The following is a 21,947-nucleotide window of genomic DNA, read 5'->3' on the forward strand; positions in this document are numbered from 1 at the left end:
AATTTCAAACATTATTTTGCATCAAAGCAAACTTATCTTTTAATTTACCTTTTCCACGACCTTTTTGAAACTCACTCGTATCATATCCACTCTTCTCTCTTTACATAGATTGTCTCTGTTCTCATAATGAAGAGGGGAGACAAACACTAAGTTGAGATGACTGCAACAGGCCCATGCTGGATTATATTGGGGTTGAAGCCACTCTAGGGAGAGCACTGTTTCCAGGGATGCCTTTGCTGCTGAGAGCCCCAGCCCAGCCCATCTGCAGGGCCATCTAGGCAGAGGCTTCCATCGCAGGTGGTGGAAGTATGACCTGCTTTTACCTGAGCCTCTGCAGGTTATAAAGAGCATTCAGGCATACACTCATACTCAGTTCAACAGCCCACAGTGGTAGCAAAGCAGGTGTGATTCCTGCTGTGCAGGTGAGAAATTCAAGCTCAAAGGAGTGAAGACTTTGCAAAAGTCACCCTTGAGTAAGTGGCAAAGTCAGAATCCCAGGCACAGTTGGCTGGACTTTCCATGCCTCATGTTTATTATGACACCTGCCCCTGTAGAAGGCACTGGAATTCTTCTTCCTCAGAGACCCCTAAGTTCAAGCTTGTGGGGTAGAGGATAGGGAATTTTCACCTCCAGGAAAGCACCTGCAGTTGGTTGGCATAGAAGTTTTCAGAAATGCTCCCCTCTAAGAGAGCCAGAATTTCCAAATGTCCCCCAGAAAATGGAGGAACTATACCTAAGGTTGCTGGCCACTCGGCCAGCATTCAGACTTTTAAATACTTGGTTCCAGATTCTCAGGCCTTCCAGGGCCCTCTTTCTTGCCTGATTCTCAGCAGTGGTTCTCAACACTCAGCAGTGGCCCCTGCCTACCACAGTCTGGGATTGAAGGAAAGTGTGTAGAGCAACATGAAAAATATCCTCCCTTGCACGTGTGGTAGAGGGTGAAGGATCTCCAGAGCATCTGGGACAGGATTCAGGCTCAGGAAGACATCACCAGCTAGCAGTTCCTGCTGCCTTCTGCCATCAGCTGGCTTCCTGGAGGGTGGCAGATGACCAGCAGGGCTGAGGCAGGGCTGGTTGTGCTCAGGTCCTGGCTGGTGTTGGCTCAGCCCTGGAGCATTTGTGGCTAAGCCAGTGACAGAGTCTTTTGTGTGGCTGTTTTTGAGTCCTGAAGGTCAAAGGGGAGGGAGTTATGCTGGTGTGAGCATGACTGCTCTAGGGCCTGGGCAGTGGAGCTCAGAGGCCTATTTAAGGAATGCCCAGCTGATCCAGAATGGATGTTTCTTACTGGTTCCTTCCTGTCATCTCTCTCCCACCCCTGTTATTCCCATTGTCAAGTGGTCTTGTCCAAAACACAGCTCCCAACATGTCACTGCTTTGCCTTAATCAGTCAGTGGTTCCCGTTGTCTCCCCAACCTGCATTTTCATCCCAGATTCCAATTCTCCATGACCCAAACCCTGACTCTGGTAAAACATGCAGTTTGCTCTTTCCCAAGGCTGGTTTCCTGCTGATGCCTAAGCCTTCCTCCTGCTGTTCATCTTTAGAATTCGTCTGTCTTCCTTCCTGTTGTTTTGTGAGAGCCTACTCATCTTTTGATGTCCAGTTCCAATGCAGTGTTTCCTGTGATGACTTTCTCCATTTCTCCCTGCTCCCCATGCTTGCCCCTGGGATGTCTGTTCTGCTTCCATTGAATGCCTTGGCACCTGTTCCCTCTCTTAGGGAGTTCATCAAAGTGGCCTTAGTTTATGTTCATTCATAAAACTTCCCTTGGTCTGACACCCATTTCTTCATTTGTTGGCATTTATTGAGCATCTGCTGTTTTCCAGGCAGTTGCTGAAGATGCCCCAGTTACACAAATGTAATGTGCCCCAGCAATGCAGTGTGTTCTAGGAGGTTCTTGATCTTTCTATAAGCTAGATGGCACTGATGTCTCTCATCTTCCAAAGAACTTGGAGCCTTTGGAAGCCTGACAGCCACAAAACAGAGGACTGGGAGCAGTGAAGCCTGGCTCCATGGATTTTTGATGAACTCCCCTGCTGCAGATAGCAGTGTGTCCTTGAAGGTGGATAATTGAAATTCAGATTTGGCTATTCTATTGCTTTGCAATATTCTTTATGAGGCTGCTTTGTGTTTCCCGGTGACTTGGTTGTGGCTTTGGTGACTCCATTATGGGGAAAGGTATTGATTTGTCAGGGTGGTATCGGGTGCTCTGCTCTGATGAAAATTGATTTATCTCTCTGAGCAGCTTATGTTTTTAATTCGTCTTTGCCTCCAACAAGGTGTGGGGCGGATGTGTGTGTGGGAGGGTGCCTCCCATCAGGACTCCATTCACCAGGACACACTGTAAATAAATCTCAGGGTGCAGCCTTGGTACGGTTTTATGTTCTGTGCTGCAGAGATAAAGTGACTACTCATTTGCCTCTGCTGGTGTTTATAACACTTGTGTTCACCCTCCCCTCCGCTGACACTGATACATGTAGCTGGGTGTGACGGATGAGGACCATAACTCCCATCGCCATGGGAGAATCGCTTGCTCTGTGTCTCTCTAGACAAGGAACAAGTCAATATTGAAGTGGCAAGTGGAACTAGGGAAATCTCCATTTGCATTCTGATGAACTGCAGAAAATAACTTTTAATTGTGAGACTTCAGTGTTCATTGGCTCATCCCTTTGTTCATTTTGGCAGCTTGATGGGGTCTGGGGACCTGGGCTGGAGACTCTTTTCTGTTACTTTCTAGCTCTGTGTCTGGAAAAATATTTTTATAAAAAAAATTTACCTGTTTGAAAGGCAAAAAAAGGGAGAGATGGAGATCCCATCCATTGGTTCACTCCCCTGCCACCAAGACCAAAGCTGGGAGCCAGACACAGGAGCCAGAAACTGTGTCCAGGTCACCCAGTTGGGTGGCAGGAATCCAATAATTTGAACCATCACTTCTACCTCCCAGGGTCTGCATTAGCAGGAAGATAGAGTCAGATCCAGAGCCAGGAATATAACCCAGGTAATTCTGTGAGGGATATGGAAGTCTCAACCAGCATATCAACCAACATCTTATCCAAATGCCATCCCCAGGGCACTTATTTAATCACTCTGAGATTTAGCTTCTTTAAAAATACAAGGAGGGGGCTGGCACTGTGGCACAGTAGGCTAAGCCTCCATCTGTGGTGCAGGCATCCCATTTGGGCACTGGTTTGTGTCCTGGCTACTCCTTTTCTGATCCAGCTCCTTGCTAGTGGCCTGGGAAAGCAGTGGAAGATGGCTCAGGTGCTTGGGCCCCTGTACCTGCGTGGGAGATCCAGAGGAAGCTCTGGGCTCCTGGCTTCAGTCTGGCCCAGCCTTGCCTGTTGTGGCCATTTGAGGAGTGAACCAACGGATGGAAACGCTTGCTCGCTTGCTCTCCCTCCCTCACTCCCTTTCTTCGTCTGTAGCTCTGCCTCTCAAATAAATAAATAAATTTTTGGAAAAAAAAAGAATACCAGGAGGGTAATAGTACTTGACTGATCAAGTGGGTGGGAAGGAGAAAATGAACTACTGCATTTGAGTTCTTAGCACATTATCTGACCTAAAGTAATAAAAATAAGCATCAAAAGTCTGAACATTAAATAAATAAAATAACAGTTATTTATTTGGCACCTGTTCTGTTACTACCTTGGCTTTGTTCATCTAAGTAACAGAGGTGGCTCCTGGATGCAGTGGTAGAGATGTAGTATGGGTGGCTGAAGTGGCCCCTCTAACAGTGCAGGGAAGGGTATCCCAGGAGGTGGAAGCTCAGAGAACACTTACTGAAGGAGTTAATAGCTGAGTTAATTTTGAAGAAATAATAATAATAATTCCAGTTGATGCTGGAATGTTCTAGTAGGCTTACCACAGAAGATGAATGTAGGTGGGAGAACAGGAGGTTCTTGAGTTAAACAAGGGAGCTTAGACTCTGTTGTCCATATCTGAAGACTCAAGAGGTATTGTGAGGTTTTAATCTGGGCATGCATGACCAGAGGGTATTTTGAAAAGGCCCCTCTGGCAGCAGTGTTGAAGACAGACCAGAGGGCACTCAAGTGTATAGCAGGAACCTGACTGAAGGCCTTTCAAGTCAGAAGAAAGGAGACACTGGAGCAAGAGTATGGTTGATGGTGGGAGTAGGTCAGAGAAGACAGATGGGAGATATGAGAGGAGAGGGCCCTTCTTGGGATCATGATGGTTACAGGGATTGATAAAGGAGACGAAGCTAAGTCACTTTCAAGTGTGTGGAAGAGCAGAGAGTGTATTGATTTCCCAGGGCCACAATTTCAAAGTACCACAAACTGTGTGCTTATATTGTTTAACAGTTCTGGAAGCTGACAATCTAAAATCAAAGTTAACCCATAGAGGCGTCCTTCTTTGCCTCTTTTAGCTTCTGGTGGTCCTGGGCATCCTGGATATTCCTTGACTTATGTAGTAAATGCATCACTCCAATCTCTCCATTATCACATGATTATTTTCTCCCCAGGTTTCTTACCTTCTTATAAGGATACCAGTCACATTGAACTAAGGGCCTAACCTACTCCAGTATGAACTTGTTTTATCTGCTTAAGTCCAAAGTGGCCCTGTTTCTAAATAAAGTCACATTCTGAGGTACTGCAGTTTATGACATCAATATGTCTCTTGGGGTCACATTTCAACTATGACAGTCCACCCTCTGTGCCTCCTCTTGCTCATATCCTTCAAACACACAAAATACATTCATTGTATCTCAACATCCTCTGAAGTCTTCACCATTCCATCATCAATTCTACATTCTCTAAGTCCAATATCTCATCCAAATGAGTCTCACACACACACACACACACACACACACACACAAACATACAAACACACACACACACACGAGACTGCATCAGGTTCCTGCTGTGTTTGGAAGAAAGCAGGAAGGCAGGTGTCAGATGAAAGAGGTAGAGAAGACAATACTTAGGAATTCAGTTTTGATATATTGACTTAATAGCACTCATGGGACACCAAGTGAGCCTGCCTAGAAGGCAGTTGAATACTGTATATTCTTATACCACTTTTATTCATTTCCCTAATAATTATCATTAGAAAGGACCTCAAGAAAAGTCAGGTAAAAATGTCATTTCTTGGGGGGTGAGAGTGTATAAGAGATCTGTTCAGGATCTGGAGAAGAGAGAAAAACGGGTGGAATGGTTGGTTGTGCAGCCAAGGCATTGGACATTCACTTATCCATTCACTGGATAGTAACTTAAACATTTAGAGGGATTCCACAAGAAACCATGCACACATCCTTGTGCCCAGGAAGTTTGTAATCATAGTGGCTGGACAGGAGCTGATAGTCCATCAGTAGTTGTAACATAAGGTTGAAAATTGGACCAGCAGAAGGCGTAAACTTACAAATTGCTGTGGGATTCATAGAAAGTGGGAATGATGTCTTCCAGGAGTGTGTGTGTGGTGGTAGGGTTGAGGTAGTGGTGGTGGTGATGTATGAAGAGGGAAGGGAGGAGGAGCTGACTTTGGGCTGGGCTGACTTTGGGCTGGGCTTTGAAAGATGGGTCATATTTGAGCATGCACCATTGTAGACAGGGAGGTTGGCTTTATGGGAACACAGAAGAAAATATGCCAACCTGCATATACTTTGGTACAAAAAAATTAGGCTAAGAAAGCATGCTTTCATATATGGGGTTTTAATACAATAATGGTCTTCATCATTTTCAGATGAAGAAACGGAGGCTCAGAGAAGTCTGCAGCATGTCAAGCTCATCCCATTAGTAAATGGGAGAGCTGAGACTCAAACCACTCTTTCGGCCCCAAAGCCTATGCCTTCCCTAGTGGGCCTCCTCTATCATTCTCTTATTCTCCAGTACCCTAAATCAAACTTGCTTACCTCATGACACTAGCCATGAAAGGATTCTTCAGTCTCATATGGGAGCCAAGACTGGGAAAGAGGATGGAGGCAGTTGATAGGATGCACCAGTTTTGGAACTGAAGGAAATATGGAATGTGGAATGAGTAAGAAAGAACATGTCCTTAATTCAGTCTGGCCATCAATACAGTGGACAAACCAAGGTAGCGCAGATTCCTGTCCTTGCTTAAGGTCACGTTATGCTGATCCATACTTTTAGAGTACACATTTCTTGGGTGGAAGCCACATGGTCTTGACCTCTTACAAGGGACTGATAGAGAAGTAAGGACATGATCACCTCCTGCGTTGAGGTAGGAGCTGGCTCAGCTGTCCAAGAGCCCTCAACCTACAGGTCAGATGACTTTCTTTGTTTTCTGACCCTGACCAGCCTTCACTGTAGAACAGAGGATCTGATTGGAGACCCATCAGCATAAAGAAAGTGGCCAGGAATCTGGTCTGTCAGTTTAGTGCACAGTATCTTATGACTGCATTGCATCAGCCTTAATGGGATCTTCTGGAGGAGGCCTAGACACAGGGTGTTATGAGAGGTTGTTATTTGTCTGCTTGTCTGCTCAAGAGTCCTCACCCCATCAATATACACAAAAGAGAAGAAAGAAAAAGAAAAGAAGGACCATGTGGTTAGCCCAGTAAGAGACCTGCATCCTGCATTGGAGCACCTGGGTTCAATTTCCAGCCCCAGCTCTGACTCCTCCAGCTTCTTGTTTACATGGATTATGGAAGGCAGCAGTGATGGCCCAAGTGATTGGGTTACTGGCACCATCTGGGAGATGTGGATTGAGTTTCTGGCTCCCAGCTTTGACCCTAGTCCCAGTCCGAGATGTTTTGGGGATTTGGGGAGTAATCCAGTATATGAGAGTTCTCTCTCTGCCTCTCAAATACATAATAATTTTTTCAAAAGAAAAGAGAAAGCAAACTACTGACAATAACCACATTCCTATTTGTCTCATGCTGTTCTGAGCCTCTTAAATACATTAACTCATTGAATCTCTCAAAACCCTGGGAAGTATATACCCTTAGTGTACCCATGTTTTAGATAGGAAAACTGGGGTTTAGAAACATTGAGTATACTGCCTGAGATTATGCAGTCTATTAGCAGTAGAGGAAGATTTGAACCCACGGCCACCTGGTCCAAGAGTAAATGCATGCATCTCCATCAAAAATAGCCCAAGGGAACCCTAGCCCATAACCAAAGAGCCCTGAAGCCTTATGGGAATTCTCCAAGGTTCTGGCTGAGAGGTTGCACTGGAGGATGTCATTCAAAGGCACTGCAGAGCTGATTTTCATTCAGAGGCCCAGGCAACATGATGTCCTTGAGACTGACCTCCATAGATGTTATTTATGTAACCTTCCCCACAACCTGCTCCTCCTCTCTCCTCTTCCATTCTCAATCTTGGTTAATGACGACATTATCCAGTCGATTTCCCAGACCAGAAACCCAGAGTCATCCTCAACTCCTCCCCTGTCTTTAGGGCCCCGCCTCCATGTAATTCATCAGCAGTCCTGCCAATTCTATAGAAGCAGCATCTTGAACTGAGTGTTTCTCCTCTCCACCCCCACAGCTAGCCTGAGTCCAGCACTTCTGCATCCTTTGTCGGGATTATTGTAGTCACTTCTCTTCAGATAAAGGTGTCTGTCCATCTGGAGCTCAGCTTCCCTGGAAAGTCACCTCTTCTTTTCCCACACCCTGCTAGCCTCACACTTAACATACTGAAAGCTCCCCCAAACTAATGCTCCTGTCCATGATCTAAATGTTTCACATTCTGTTCTGCCTACCTCAAATGTCCCTCTTCTGCTCCAATACCGGGCAGACTCCTATTCATTTATCAGAGCCCTAACCATTTGCGACTTCCTTTGTGAGTTCTTTGAATGCTTGCTGTTCCCTCTGCACTCTGGCCGCACACTGAACTGTTCTGTCATTTGTCCATTTACATCTTTTCTGCTAGAGGCAGGACCCTTCTTCATCTTCTTCTCCTCTACCTCTATTGTAGTGAATGGGCCGTAATACATGCAAAATAGAGGAATGTTGAATAAGCAAATGAAAAATCCTGGCAGATGTATGACTTGAAGGGAAAAATCTGGAGAAAACAATGGGATCTGTCCCAGTCTCCCATGTGTGTGTACATTGCCCATATTTGCAAGCCCTTGGTGTATTATTTCCAGTTGCATGTTCTCTGCCAGAACATATCACATGTATATAGAATGCACATGCAAGCTGCACATTAACATCACACACATGCATTCTTATCTCCATGCACACATTGTCACCATGCTGTTTCACATTACATTCAGGTGGTGTACACACACTTTAAAAAACATGTTGGAATTTCTTGACATTCCTTGGTCAGGAATCGTTGTTACTGCTTAGAGGCTCATGTTTCTGAACAGAATCATGCCAGGGGAAATGTGGGTAAGACATGCTATCAGCAATCACGAGCTTTTAAGTCCCACCCCTAAGGGGAAATCAGGTAGCCTCAAGAGAGGAAAGAGGCCAGCTGTTTCAAGGCCTTCATGAGAGCTGTTTGGTAAAAACACAAGAATGTGGAACTGTCAGTATCATTGCCTACCTTTGACACTCTAGCTGATGGACTCCAAGCAGGGATCACACTGAGATGTTAATCACAGACCTGAGACTTTGCCTGGAGCGCCTTCTCCAATGAGGATGGAGACTCATGCTGAGAGGTGTACTCACCAAAGACATTCCCAAACTGTGCCAAATCCTATGTGTTATCTTCCTTAATCATCATTGCCTCAAGGGGAGGGAGGAATCACTGTACACATCATACAAATGATAAAACAGAGGCTCAGAGAGAGAGAGAGAGAGAGAGAGAGGAGAGAGAGAGAGAAAAGCACTTGTGCTGACACTGCATAGCCTGGGAGAACAAGGATTCAAACCCAGGACAATGTGCCTCTGAGGTTGGTCAGTTTTCACCTCGTCTGTTGCAATTAGCAGAAAGGATGGTGCCCAGATGAGGGAGCCCAGGGTCTCAAGGTCAAACAGCTTTCTCTGTTACTTTTCCAAGAGTTGTCTACACTAGCAGCACTCTCTCACCCCAAGTGGTTTTAGTGCTGACCTCCTGCTTCTCCTTGTCTTTCTTCCAGCCCTTCCCTGGGTTTGTGTCTCTACTTTTGGGCCTTCAGAATTTATGTGGAGTGAGCCACATCAATCTTCTCCTCGTTATGTTTTATCAAAATTGTTCTATGTCGTTGGGACACATCTTTATGTCTATATCTCTACATGCTGTTTAGGTTCTATTGATAAAAGTTTGGGTATATGAATAGGAGGAGGGGGTGCTGGTCCAAATTATAGCTGAAACATGATAGTTTCAATTTGTTAAAATTCCAACTGCTACATTCTGCAAGGAACATTGCCCAGATGAGGGAAACCAGAAAAGGACAAGGTTGAGGAACAAAGCCATAAAAGGAATATTTGGAATATTTAGCCTGGAAAGACTTGAAATATTTTAAAATATTTACTTATTTATTTATTTTGAAAGGTAGAGGGAAAAGGAAAGAGGAAGGGAGAAAAGAAGAGAGGGAGGGAGAGAGGGGAAAAGGAGAAAGAGGGAAGGAGGGAGGAAGATTTCCTGTTCACCAATTCACTCCCCAAATACCCTCAACAGCTGGGGCTGGGCCAAGTTGAAGACAGGAGACAGGAACTTAATATAGGTCTCCCACTGCTTGAGCTGTCACCTGCTGCCTCCTAAGGTGCACATTAGTAGGAAGCTGGAATTGGGAACAGAGCCAGGGCTTGAACTCAGGCATTCTGATACGGGATGTGGGCATCCCAAATGGCATCCTAACTGCTGTGCCATATGTCTTTCCTAAGATGGTAATATTTGAACAGCTCTAAGCCAGACAAGAATAGAAGTAAAGGAAAGATTGCGAACAATTGGATTAATATATAAAAGGTAAACTTTTTGAGTCACCATTAATAGCCTTCTCATATTCAATATCTATGAAGAATCCTTTATCCTCAGCACTCCGTACTATATGAGATGGTTTCTTTGGGTGGTAGGCAGGTTCCAGTCACAGGAAGAGCTCAAGCAAGGGTCAAATGGCTACTGGCTATGAGCAATATTTAGGGGATTCCACTACCAAATAAATGGTTGAAGAAGATAGATTCTAGTGAACTATAATTCACATTTACTGGGAACTTTAAAGATAGGCACAGTCATCCTTTTTGTTCCATCCAAAATACCTAATGCAGAGTATTTGGACTGCATGCTCTAATTGTTGAGAGATTGATTGGCTAATATAACGCATGACTGTGCTATCCACTAGCAGCATGATCAGGGTGTGCGGCAGGATGACTAAGCTAGTAGTCATTTTTCGTGCCCCAGGAGAACTAAGTGAGAAGAGAGCAAAAACAAGAACAGAATGGTTCTGGCTTGAATTAATGTGCTGATCCACAAGAAGGCTGGTCCCTGAAGTTAGAGGGAAAGATGGTTCTCTTTCCTGGGTGATTCCTTGAAGGTACCAACTCTACAAGATGATAATCACAAAGCATATACTGCTCACACTAAACATGGCACACTAAACTAAAAATTGGAGTTGGACAGAGTTATCCAAATTGTCCTGGTAACTGTTGGACTTCATCACCTTAACAGATTGTCCTGCTCTCCAAACCTCTTGTCCATAGCTATCCACCACTCCTGGCAGTTGTCACATGATCTCTTGGGTATGGCAGTGGCTGGGCCTGGCTCATAGGCTGCACCTGTCACCTGCTTCTCAGTATTGCCATTTCTGTGTCTTGTTCTGGGGAAAAGAATGATGCTAGGTAACATGCACTAGGTTAGATGTAGAACACACCTGATTTTCTTTAATATCCCCCAAAATATTTCTGCCCAGGAGGACCTAAGAAGTTAGAAAAGTTGCCAAGCCACACAGCAAGTCAGTGACAGAGTTAGCGTAATCTCTACTTCTCCCCTGTTCCCTCTCTCTCTTATGATCACTTTTCTCTCTCTCCAAATTCTCTGTTTTTCCTAATCTATGTGGGAGGCTGCTTCCACTTCCAGCCCGTATTTAGAGAAGAGCTAAAACCATTTTCTTCCCCGTTGGTGAACATCAATTATACCCCTCTTGACTACAAGCCAAGAGTTTTAAAGATTGCTTAAAGTGTGACCATTTAAAGCCTTTTTCCTAATCCTGGCACCAGGGTTGTTTCAGTCATTTTGGTACTAGCAAGAAGGAACAAACAGCTTGCACAACTGCATTGCCAATTTCTCCTTGATCTGAGAGCATCTGCCCAAGGGAAGAGTGTGTTCTGAGAAGAACTGTGAACAAGCTTTGCAGGCAAATGAAAGTTTCCACCTTCTGATCATCTTTATGTCTCCTCAGATGTCATGGTTCCCAGACTGTAGCAGGTACCCAACAAATAGATGCTAGATGATGACATGTAGGTCTAGAACCTCAACTTCCTCATCGTTCGAATGATGGGATAATAGGATCTTCTTGGCAGGAGGTGAGGAACAAATCAGCAAGCTCATTTGACTCTTTTGTGAGATTTAGGAAATCTCAATCATACATTCTTTCTCCACTCCACTGCTCCACACTTCTCTTGCCCTTCTCTGGCTTCAGCTGGAAGCAGGCAGCTCTTGCCCTTTGAAGTGCTCTAGCCAAGGAGGGGACACCAGCTGCTGGTCACCCAAGGGCCTGTTGCTGAGAGCCGAGGTGAAGATACATCAGCAAAGATGTTGTGGATCAGAATACAACTGATGACTGGAAACCCCACAGTGCTTGCTTAGCCTCTGGTCAAAGTGTTTCATTTGCTGATGGCTTCCACTGTCTCTCATTCCCGGGTCTACCTGACCCTGCAATGATTAGGGAAGTAGGGGCATGACAGAGAGCAACCCCAGCTTATTGTGCACAGCTGCTCAGCCCTAAGACCATGGAGAAACATTAATAGGTGCCATCCTGTCAAGTGTGTCCTATACTGTTAGTGGTATTGAAGCCAGGGAAATCATCCCACACCATCCCCACAGACAGGGGCTTACAAGGTCTTAGAGTGATGGCATTCATCCTCGAAGCTTTCGGGAGCATCACTGGCCAGCCTGTAGCAAGGTCTTGTAAATGGCCAGAGAGGCACAGAAGGGTTCTTTCTTCATGCTGGCTTCACTGAGGAACGCAGGGATTAATCGATAATGCATTCAGTATTGGTGAAGCATCCTAGCTGTATCTGGGCAGGGAGTGAATTCCCCTTAGTTCCCCACTTTATCCTTGGCTGCACTGGGAACATGTGTGTGTATGTGTGGGCTGAGCTGCTGCTTCCTGTGGGGCCTTGTTTTGCATCTGAAAAGCTACAGTGAAGTTTGGAGGCGGTGGGAGCTTGTGAAGGACCTTGATTTTTTACTTATTGAGTTAGTTAAAAAATTTTTCAGAAATAATTGTTGTTATTTAATAAATTTATCACAAAGGGCCCAGCAGTTGTGGGTATTTTTCTGATTTAATTTGCACTGTGACCCTGTGAGATTAGTATCATCATTATTTTACAAATGAGAAAGAATGAGGCTCAGAGATTATACATAAGTGGCTCTGTTTCACAAATTTAGAATATGGAAGAGCCAGCATTCAAATTTTAGTCATTTCTATTCTTAATATATTATTCTTTCCATTAAACTAGTGTTTTTCTTCAAATACAACTTCATCATGATAATGACTATTTTCACAAATCACCTTCAGTTACTAATATCTTAAGAAAGATATTTTATTTTCTAAGTTCCCATGAGTATTTTTCCATATGGGTGTGCATTTTAATATAGTTGTAATCGTTTCATAGAAGCAGTTCTTATTCTCATCTCTTGGGAATGTTATATAATATACTTTCCCTGATATCACTAAATAATCTTTAGAATTGTCTTTTATGTAATTATTTCTAAAGTTTTAATTAATAATAATCATTTAAGGGTTACATTGTGATATTTCATTTCATGCATACAATGAGTACTGATCAAATCAGGGTGATCACTTCCCCTTCTTTGACATTATGTTTGGAGGTTTGGAGCTTCTGCCTTCAGTTTTTTCACATAAGATATGCTAAGTTATTGTAAACTACTGTGCTGTATAAAGTAACATCAGGAACTTATATCTTTGACTTAACTCTGATGTGATTACCATTATACAAATTCCCGCTATCTTCCTCCTACCTCTCTCATTCTCCAGTAATCAGGATAATGTGCTCAGACTGAGGTTTTTTTTAGTTTTCACATATGAGGGAGAAAATGTGGTATTTCTGTGTCTGCATTATTTCACTTAAAACGGTGTTTATAGTTCCCTCCATTTTGTCAAAAATGATGGAACTTCATTCTTTTTTATGACTGACTGATATTCCACTGAGTATGTATACCACAATTTCTTTATCCATTCATCTGATGATGGACAACTTGGCTGAATCTATATCTTGACTATTGTGAACAGTGCTGCAATAAACATGGTGGAGCAGATATCTCTTTGGTACAGTGATTTCATATCTATTGGGTTTATGCCCGGTAGTGGGATTGGTGGATTATATGGAAGTTCTATTTCTAGTTTTTAAAGGAACTTCTGTGCTGTTTTCCATTGTTGTTGTACTAATATACATTTCCACTAACAGTGTATAAAATTTTCACTTATAAGACAGCAAAATAGTCTACTTGGTTGATTTCCCATAATTTACTAGAATATTTTCCTATTCTGAGCCACTTTGCCTTTTCTCCAACATCATTTTTTGGTAGGAGAAGAGGTAGGGCTTGGAATCAGACAGCCTGTATTTGAATGCAGGGTCTCCCTTATGATAATGGTGTAACATCAGATAACCCATTGCTCTAATTTCCTCATCTATAAAATGGTCACATACGCATGTGTCAAAGGCTAGACATACAGAATTGGCAGCAGAATGGCATGCCTTGCTCGTGATAGATCCATAATAAATTTTAACCCTAATTTCCTCTTTGGAAAACCCCTAAGTTGAATGTCAAGAGTGCATATACTTCTGTGAGTTTTGATACCTACTGAAAAGTTTATATTAAAAGGTGTATAATGACTTAGGTTGTTACTGTAGTATATGAAAGGATTTCACTACAACCTCATAAGCAATGCGTTTTTTGATTTTGGTGCCTGTAATTTTGAAAGGGTGATAACGTAGGAAGAAAAGTCAGCCCCGTGCTTATTATTTGTGAATGCTGGAATACGTGGTCACAAAAGTGAATCATAGAGCGTTTGAAGGTCAGAGACTGATCAGTGGCCAATGAGGCTTCTCTGTGAGCCCTGTCTGACTAATCAAATTCCTTTGAACCAAGTGACTGATGGAATTTAAAGAATTTATTCTTGACAGAAAACATTATCTAACCTGAGCATTGGTGTCTGGTAGACATTGTAAAACCTTCTTAACTGATGATATTTTGTTTTTAAAGGAGGCTTGTCATCTGATAAGGAGGCTTAACAAGATCCTCTCACAAATTGGATTTGACATATGCCTGGCACTCAGGCAGCTGAGCCCTCCCTCCACAGCCGGCTCTCGGCAGTTACAGCCCAGGGCATCACGGCTTTGTCCTGCTTGCTGCTGACACAGCTGCTAATCCCAGGCTAATGAGCAATCCTGAGGCAGAGGCAGCACTGAGACTGGGGGTTGCAGACAGGCAGGACAACCAGTGCTGCTAAAACCACAGGTTGGGAGGAGCTGTGTTTCCTAGGGCAACCGAAGAATGCAGTTTTCCCAGAGTTGTTCTGGGTATGATGTGGGCCAGGGCACTGGGTCCTAGCCTAATCTGGGAAGTGTTTTAGAGAAGATGCCAGAGAGAGACAAAAGGAAGTGATTGCTGGGGTTGAATTGGTGTCCACACTCATTTTCTCAGCCTACAAACCCATGTTTTAGGATAGGTGAGAGTGGGGATTGTCTTCTCAGGACATCCCTTCAAAGTTGTTCCTGATTTGCATTCATTTGATTTTGATATTACTATTAAGACTGAGGGCAAAGGGTACCTTAGAAGGGATTGATCTTGGATATTATATTTATCCAGGGATGGCTATGAAAATCTCAAACCAAAATGTGAATATAAAAGCAGGACTGTCCCATGGGGCCAGTGCTGTGCTGCAGTGGGTGAAGCCACTGCCTGAGATGCCAGTGTCCCATGTGGCTGCTCCACTTCTGATCCAGCCCAAGTGCTTGGGTCCTTGCCACCCATGTTAGAGACAGGGATGAAGCTCTTGGCTTCCGGCTTCGGCCTGATCCAGCCCTGTCTGTTGCAGCCATCTGGGGTGTGACCCACCAAATGGAAGATCTTTCTCTGTCTCTGTCTCTATGTCTCTCTCTAACTCTGCCTTTCAAATAAATAAATAATTAAAAAAAAGTAGTGTCCCATCACATAAAACACACACAAATCAATTGATGCTTTTACCTAGTCATAAAATCTATGCAATATCAGGCTAGATAGATAGGTAGGAATATAGATAAATAGATAGATTGCAAATTTTTTTACTCAGTTATAGAATACCTGGACTGATATCTAATCCATGACAGCTCTGTGATCTTGGGCAAGTCACTTAATGCACTTTTTTATTTCTCAATTTAAAAATGAGATTAAAGTATATGCATGCACAAGTTCCAAGGAAGAAGCCTTAATGGCTAAGGCACACATGAGACGATGCTATGTGTATAATAGCTTCTATTTAAACCTGTCCGATGGTACATGTGATGTGTGATATTGGGAAAGTCATTGAGCCTCAAGAACCCCTTAATGTTAATGAAAGTGGAAATTGCAAGACTAATTTTTTTGTAGTCATATGAGTCAACAGTTATATGATAAAGGTATATGATTCTCATGTCTGAAGATCTAGGCATTTTACACTTAACCCTGTATCGAAACATACCTGTGCCTAGCGAACATGAACAGGAGGGTATATTCCAACATTGTTTGTATATCCTGCATGGCTCAGCATAAGAATAAAAAATAAATTTAGAATAGTCCTATAATGTTATATTACTTAGCAATGAAAATGAATAAGCTATAGCTATACATATTATCAATATGGACAATTTTAGAAAACAAAGTTGAACAAGAAATAAAAGAGAAAGTTTCAGATGATGTCAGATAGAATAAAAGACATGACTCATGTGGTTCACAAGAAAGCCACTTTAAATAGGTTGACATATAGTTTGAAAATAGATGGAAAGTGAAAAGGATAGGAAAAGACACACAATAAAGGTAAGTAAGATACAGAGGCTAAAATAACATCAGTCAAAATATATTTCAAGGTTAGACATATGAGTGTTAAAAAAGAGCCTATTTTCATATATATATATAGATAGATCAATTAGGAAGATAAAACAAATATATAAATGTGTGGGAACTTAACAAAATTTCAAAATATAGTGAATAGCAACAGAACTGAAAGGAGAAATAAATATATCCATAACTATAGTTTAAGGTTTTAACCCCTCTTAGCTAGGGAAAAGATAAGCCAAGAGTTGGCAGTGATATAGGAAATTTGAATGACACAATAAACTATCTTGAACTTATTGACTTTTGTAGAAGACTAAATAACTTCAGATGCACAATCTTTTCCAGTGCAGGTGGAATATTCAGCAAGATAGACCATGTAGCTTAGATGCCACAGAGCAAGTTAAAATACAGTTTAAAAGTTTAAAATCTTACAGAAGATGTTCTCTGACAATGACATATTTAATTTAGAAATGGATAGATATACATATTTGTAAATTAAACTGTATATTAATAATCTATGGTTCAAATAAGAAATCACAAGGAGAAATTATAAAATATTTCAAGCTAAATGATAAAAATTAAACATCACAATTTTATGGGAGACACAAAGTATGCATCAACTGGATTTTTATTGTGGCATTATTTGAAATTGCAAAAAAATTCAAACCTCCTTAGAGTTTAAGCAGAGAAGTTTTGGTGAATAAATGATAATATATTAATTCAATGGAGTAGTATATGGTCAGTGAAAATGAGTGAGGAATATCATTATGAATTTATACAGAATAACTTCAAAGACATGTTTTTAAAATCAAAAAGGAAATGTAAGAAAGAAGAAAAATATGTAAAATGTATAGATACTTGATCAATATGAAAAAATACTATATTAGTCAGTGTGTATGTGTGACCATAATGAAATACCTGAAGGGGCTATTTTATAAAGAAAAGAAGTTTGCTTTGTCTTGTGGTTCTGGAGATAGCAGGTCCAGAAAGTATGGCATAGGTTCTTCAGAACCTGGGCTACATCACATAATGGTGCTGAGCACATGAAGGAATCTATACTTGATTTTTCTCTTCCTTCTTATAAATCCATCAGGATCCAATCATGGGGGCTCTGCCCCAATGACTGAGACTAATCTCCTGTGATATAATCACTTCTCAAAGGCCTCACCTTACTTCAATGAAGTTTTCACCCTCTTAATGCCATTGATGTAAGAGTTTGGGGTTTAAGCTCTTGTATGCATTTGAAGGGATGAATCATATTCAATCCACAGCATATACATAGGAAGGAAAAACTGAAAAATAGTTAACATTGGGAATCTACCAGGTGACGACTGGGAGGATGGGACAGCAAGCTATGAAAGAAAGTGTCAGTTTTCTAACTATACATTTTTAAATGTTTGATATTTGCATACTTGCTAATAATAAAATATCAATATGACTCAAAAATTAAATGAAAATGAAAAAATATAAAAGAGAGAGGACCCCAAAAATTGAAAAGAAAACTGACAAATGAAACTATTTGTATGTCAAATTAATATCACAAATATCCTTAAGGGAATAAAGAAAAAACTATTCCAAGTGTCTTATGAGCACTGTATTTGATTACCTTTAGTCTTGGGCAGAGTGGAATTGTGGTGGGAGGGAATTGAAAATAATTACTGAATTCCTTTTAGTAGGTGTGCTTGTCACAGTCGTGTGATTGAAACAATTGTGACTGTATTCTATAAGTATTATAAAATTGAACAAAAGAGTAAATGTGTTGATAATGTTGAGGGCCAGGCTTCTTGTAAAAGAAGGGATGCAAGCATGCAATACTGGTTTGGCAAAATCAAGAGAGAATATTGTGGAAAATGTATTGTAATTGTAGATATTTCTAAACACATGTATGTATACATGTGTGTGCATATGAGTGTATATTTAGGTGACTGTATCTGGGTTCATGCAAACATGCATTTCTAGGTTTGTGTATATGTATATTTGTGTGCATAAGCATATACACGTGCACACATATGTGTGTTTCCTAGCTCTGAAAGGGCCATGAAACAAATGTACTCCAGGAATAATAAATATAAATAGCACTCATATTCTTGTTTTTCTCATGATTCTTCACTAAATGTAACTAGGGCCTCTCAGAGAAATAGTTCATTCCAAGGTTGGAGCTGGGCGGGTAAAAGATAAGAGTGGAATATCTTGTTATGTGAGAAAATAAGAAAATACTAAAACAAAAATGGTGAAAGGATGCCACAAGGACACAGGATGTAGTTTTTTTTTTTTTTTTTTTTTTTTTATTTTTTTTTTTGACAGGCAGAGTGGACAGTGAGAGAGAGAGACAGAGAGAAAGGTCTTCCTTTGCCGTTGGTTCACCCTCCAATGGCCGCCGCGGCCAGCGCGATGCGGCCGGCGCACCGCGCTGATCCGATGGCAGGAGCCAGGAGCCAGGTGCTTTTCCTGGTCTCCCATGGGGTGCAGGGCCCAAGCACCTGGGCCATCCTCCACTGCACTCCCTGGCCACAGCAGAGGGCTGGCCTGGAAGAGGGGCAACCGGGACAGAATCCGGCGCCCCGACCGGGACTAGAACCCGGTGTGCCGGCGCCGCTAGGCGGAGGATTAGCCTAGTGAGCCGCGGCGCCGGCCAGGATGTAGTTTTAAAAAGCTACAGTTGGCCAAATATGAGACAATTTGACAATAAAGTAATTAAGAACACTAATGAATGATAAACTATGGAGAAGTAGAAATTCATAAATCAATACTCATAACAGATGATACAGATAGGTTTGATAAACAGATTAGATAGAAAGGCAGAAAAATAAAAAGATATATATATACACACACACACACACACACAGATAAGTGCATAGATAAATCTACAGGTGGCAAAAAAAAAATCTACAGGTGGCTAAATAGATGTACATGCATGTACATATGGGAGAAGCACTTCTTGCACATGTTAGAATGCTGGGGCTAACTGGGCAATATGGAGAGAGTACTGAGATTTGAAAGCCTTCACTTTTCAGTCATCATGGTCAAGATGGTTTGGGCCAGAAGCATTGATGACTACAAAATCTAGGGAGGGGAGTTTGATAAAACAAATATATTTGCTAGGTTTTAAGTGTTTCTCACAGATTAATTGTTAGTTGGAAAGGGGAAAAATCAATAATATACTGAAGAAATTGGCAATACTTTGCCCAGATGATCAAATTGACATCACCAAGGTGGGACAGATGGACATTGTATTAGCCAGCTTTTTGTTACTGTACTGAAATATCCGAGACAGGCCAACTCTGAAGAAAAGAGGTTTCTTTGGACTCTTGGTTTTGGAGGTTTACCATCCCAGGTTGAGTGGGTCCATTGATTCAGCTTCTGATCATTATGTTCTTCCTGAAAGAGTTTCCAAACAATCACATGGCAAGACAGGACACACATACTCCACTTATCTCTATGTCTATGTAGTTTTTATGAAGCCACTAAGATTTACTCATGAAGATGCCACTCTAATGACCTAAGCCTATATAAACACCTCCCAAAGGCCAACCTCTAAACACCATCACTGGACTAAGTTTTTACTCTCTTAGTATCAGTAACATAAGGCTTTGAGGACTAAGCTCCTGACTGTTATATTCAAACATAGCAGTCATTTTCTGTCTCCAGATATGAAATCCTAAGACGAAGAATGACCTGAATCTAATTACAAGGAACATTGGACAACCCCAAAGGGATAGCTTTCTATTTAATGGTAGAAAGACTGTGTTCTTCAAGATTTTATTGTCATGTAAAACAAGGGAAGGCTGTGGAAGACTCTAGAATATCTAAGGTTATAGAAACTTAACAACTACACAAAAATTTTTTTTTGAGAGGAAGGTTTTATAAGGAACATTATTAGGTACACTGACAAAATTGCAATATGTATTGTTGATTAGATAAAAGCATAGCATAAATGTAAATGTATGGATCTGATCAATGCAGTGGTTATGTGAGAAAGTATTCCTACTCATGGAATACATATTGAAGGTATTTAGTGATAACTATTTAAGGATACAACATTCATAATGAAAAATCAATTGTATTCCTATATATCAGAAGAAAACAATAGGAAGTTGAAATTTTATTCATATCACAAAAATACAAAATACTTAGTGATAGAAACATTTAGCAAATCCTCTATTAGAAATTACAGAATATTGCTGAGGAAAATTAAAGATCTAAATAAGTGGCAAGATATCCTGTATTTGTGGGTTAGAAAATTCAGTATTATTAAGATGTCAAAATTTCCATCAGTGATCCATAATTCAACATAATCCAGATCATAATTCCAAAAGCCTTTTTAAAAATAGAAATAAATAATTCTAAAATTTACATGGAAATGCAAATGACTTGGACTAGCCAAAACAATATTGAAAATGAAGAGCAAAGCTGGTGAATTCTAATTTCCTGACTTCCAGACTTCACATAAAGTTACAGTAATTAAGACAGTCTGAAACTGGCATAAGGATAGACATACCAACCAGCATAACAGACTGGAAAGTACATGGATATATCCAAATGTTTATGGTAAATTAATTTTTGACAAAGACAGCAAAGTAATTCAAAGGAGAAAGGAAAGTATTTCAACAAATCGTGCTGAAAGAACAGAACATCTACATAAAACAGAGCCCAATATCTGACATCACACCACATAATATTTAGTGAAGTGAATCTTAGTTCTAAATTTAGAAGCTAAAATTATAAAGTTTTAGAGGAAAACAGGAAAATATCTTTTTAAAAAAGATTTATTTATTTATTTATTTGAAAGTCAGAGTTACACAGAGAGAGAAGGAGAGGCAGAGAGAGGTCTTCCATCTGCTGGTTCACTCCCCAATTGGCCGCAACAGCCGGAGACGCGCGCCGATCCGAAGCCAGGAGCCAGGAGCTTCTTCCTGGACTTCCACACAGCTGTATGGGCCCAAGGACTTGGGCCATCTTCTACTGCTTTCCCAGGCCATAGCAGAGAGCTAGATTGGAAGTGGAGCAGCTGGGACTTGAACCGGCGCCCATATGGGATGCCAGCACTTCAGGCCAGGGCATTAACCTGCTGTGCCACAGTGCTGGCCCCAGGAAAATATCTTGACAGAACAGCAAATCTCAGAAAATATTGACATTAAAATAAAAAGAATTGATGAATAGGTTTTGTAAGGATTAAAACAAGCAAAAATTCTAGTCAACAAAATCTATCATTATAAAAAATGAACACATGGACTTGGGAAATATTTCCAGAACACATTTCTGACAAAAGGCTTCTATTCCAACCTTATAAAGAACTCTTCCAACTCAATAATAAAATGACAACTCAAAAATTGGCCTAAGTCTTAAACAGTGAAATATCACTTCCTAGGAATGGTTGTATGGATGTGGGGCAACTGAAATGCTTATACATCATTGGAGAGGATGGAAAATGGCATACCCACCTTGGGAAAACAGCTGAGTTATTTCTTACAAAGTTAAAATACCTTTTGACCCAGAAATTCTATTTTATCCAAGAGAAATGAAAGCAAATGTCCACAAAAAAGTGCTATATAATAATATTCATAGAAACCTCCTTATGGTAGTGAAGAACTAGAATAGCCTAAATGTTCATGAACAGGATAATGAATAAACTGCTCTATAGTTATATGGTGGAATACTACTTAGAAGTAGAAAGAAACTGTCTATTGATACAGGGAATGATACAGAGTGGTATTAGTACAGGTGAACCAAGAATGGCAGAATGCTGATAACTGCTGGAGTTGGGTGATAGGTACATGGAGAATCATTATACTATTATGTTTACTTACATAATTTGAACTTTTTTATAAAAAAAATGCTTTCCTCAAAA

At 41.2% G+C, this 21,947-nt stretch overlaps 1 protein-coding gene across 2 annotated transcripts in view; it reads left to right on the forward strand.

The window, feature by feature from the left end:
* The window catches only part of ASIC2 (acid sensing ion channel subunit 2), a 1,130,491-nt gene that overhangs the window by 25,543 nt on the left and 1,083,001 nt on the right, over positions 1–21,947 (forward strand). The window lies entirely within an intron of this gene.

Source organism: Oryctolagus cuniculus, chromosome 17, assembly GCF_964237555.1.
Source record: "Oryctolagus cuniculus chromosome 17, mOryCun1.1, whole genome shotgun sequence".
Classification (NCBI taxonomy): domain Eukaryota; kingdom Metazoa; phylum Chordata; class Mammalia; order Lagomorpha; family Leporidae; genus Oryctolagus; species Oryctolagus cuniculus.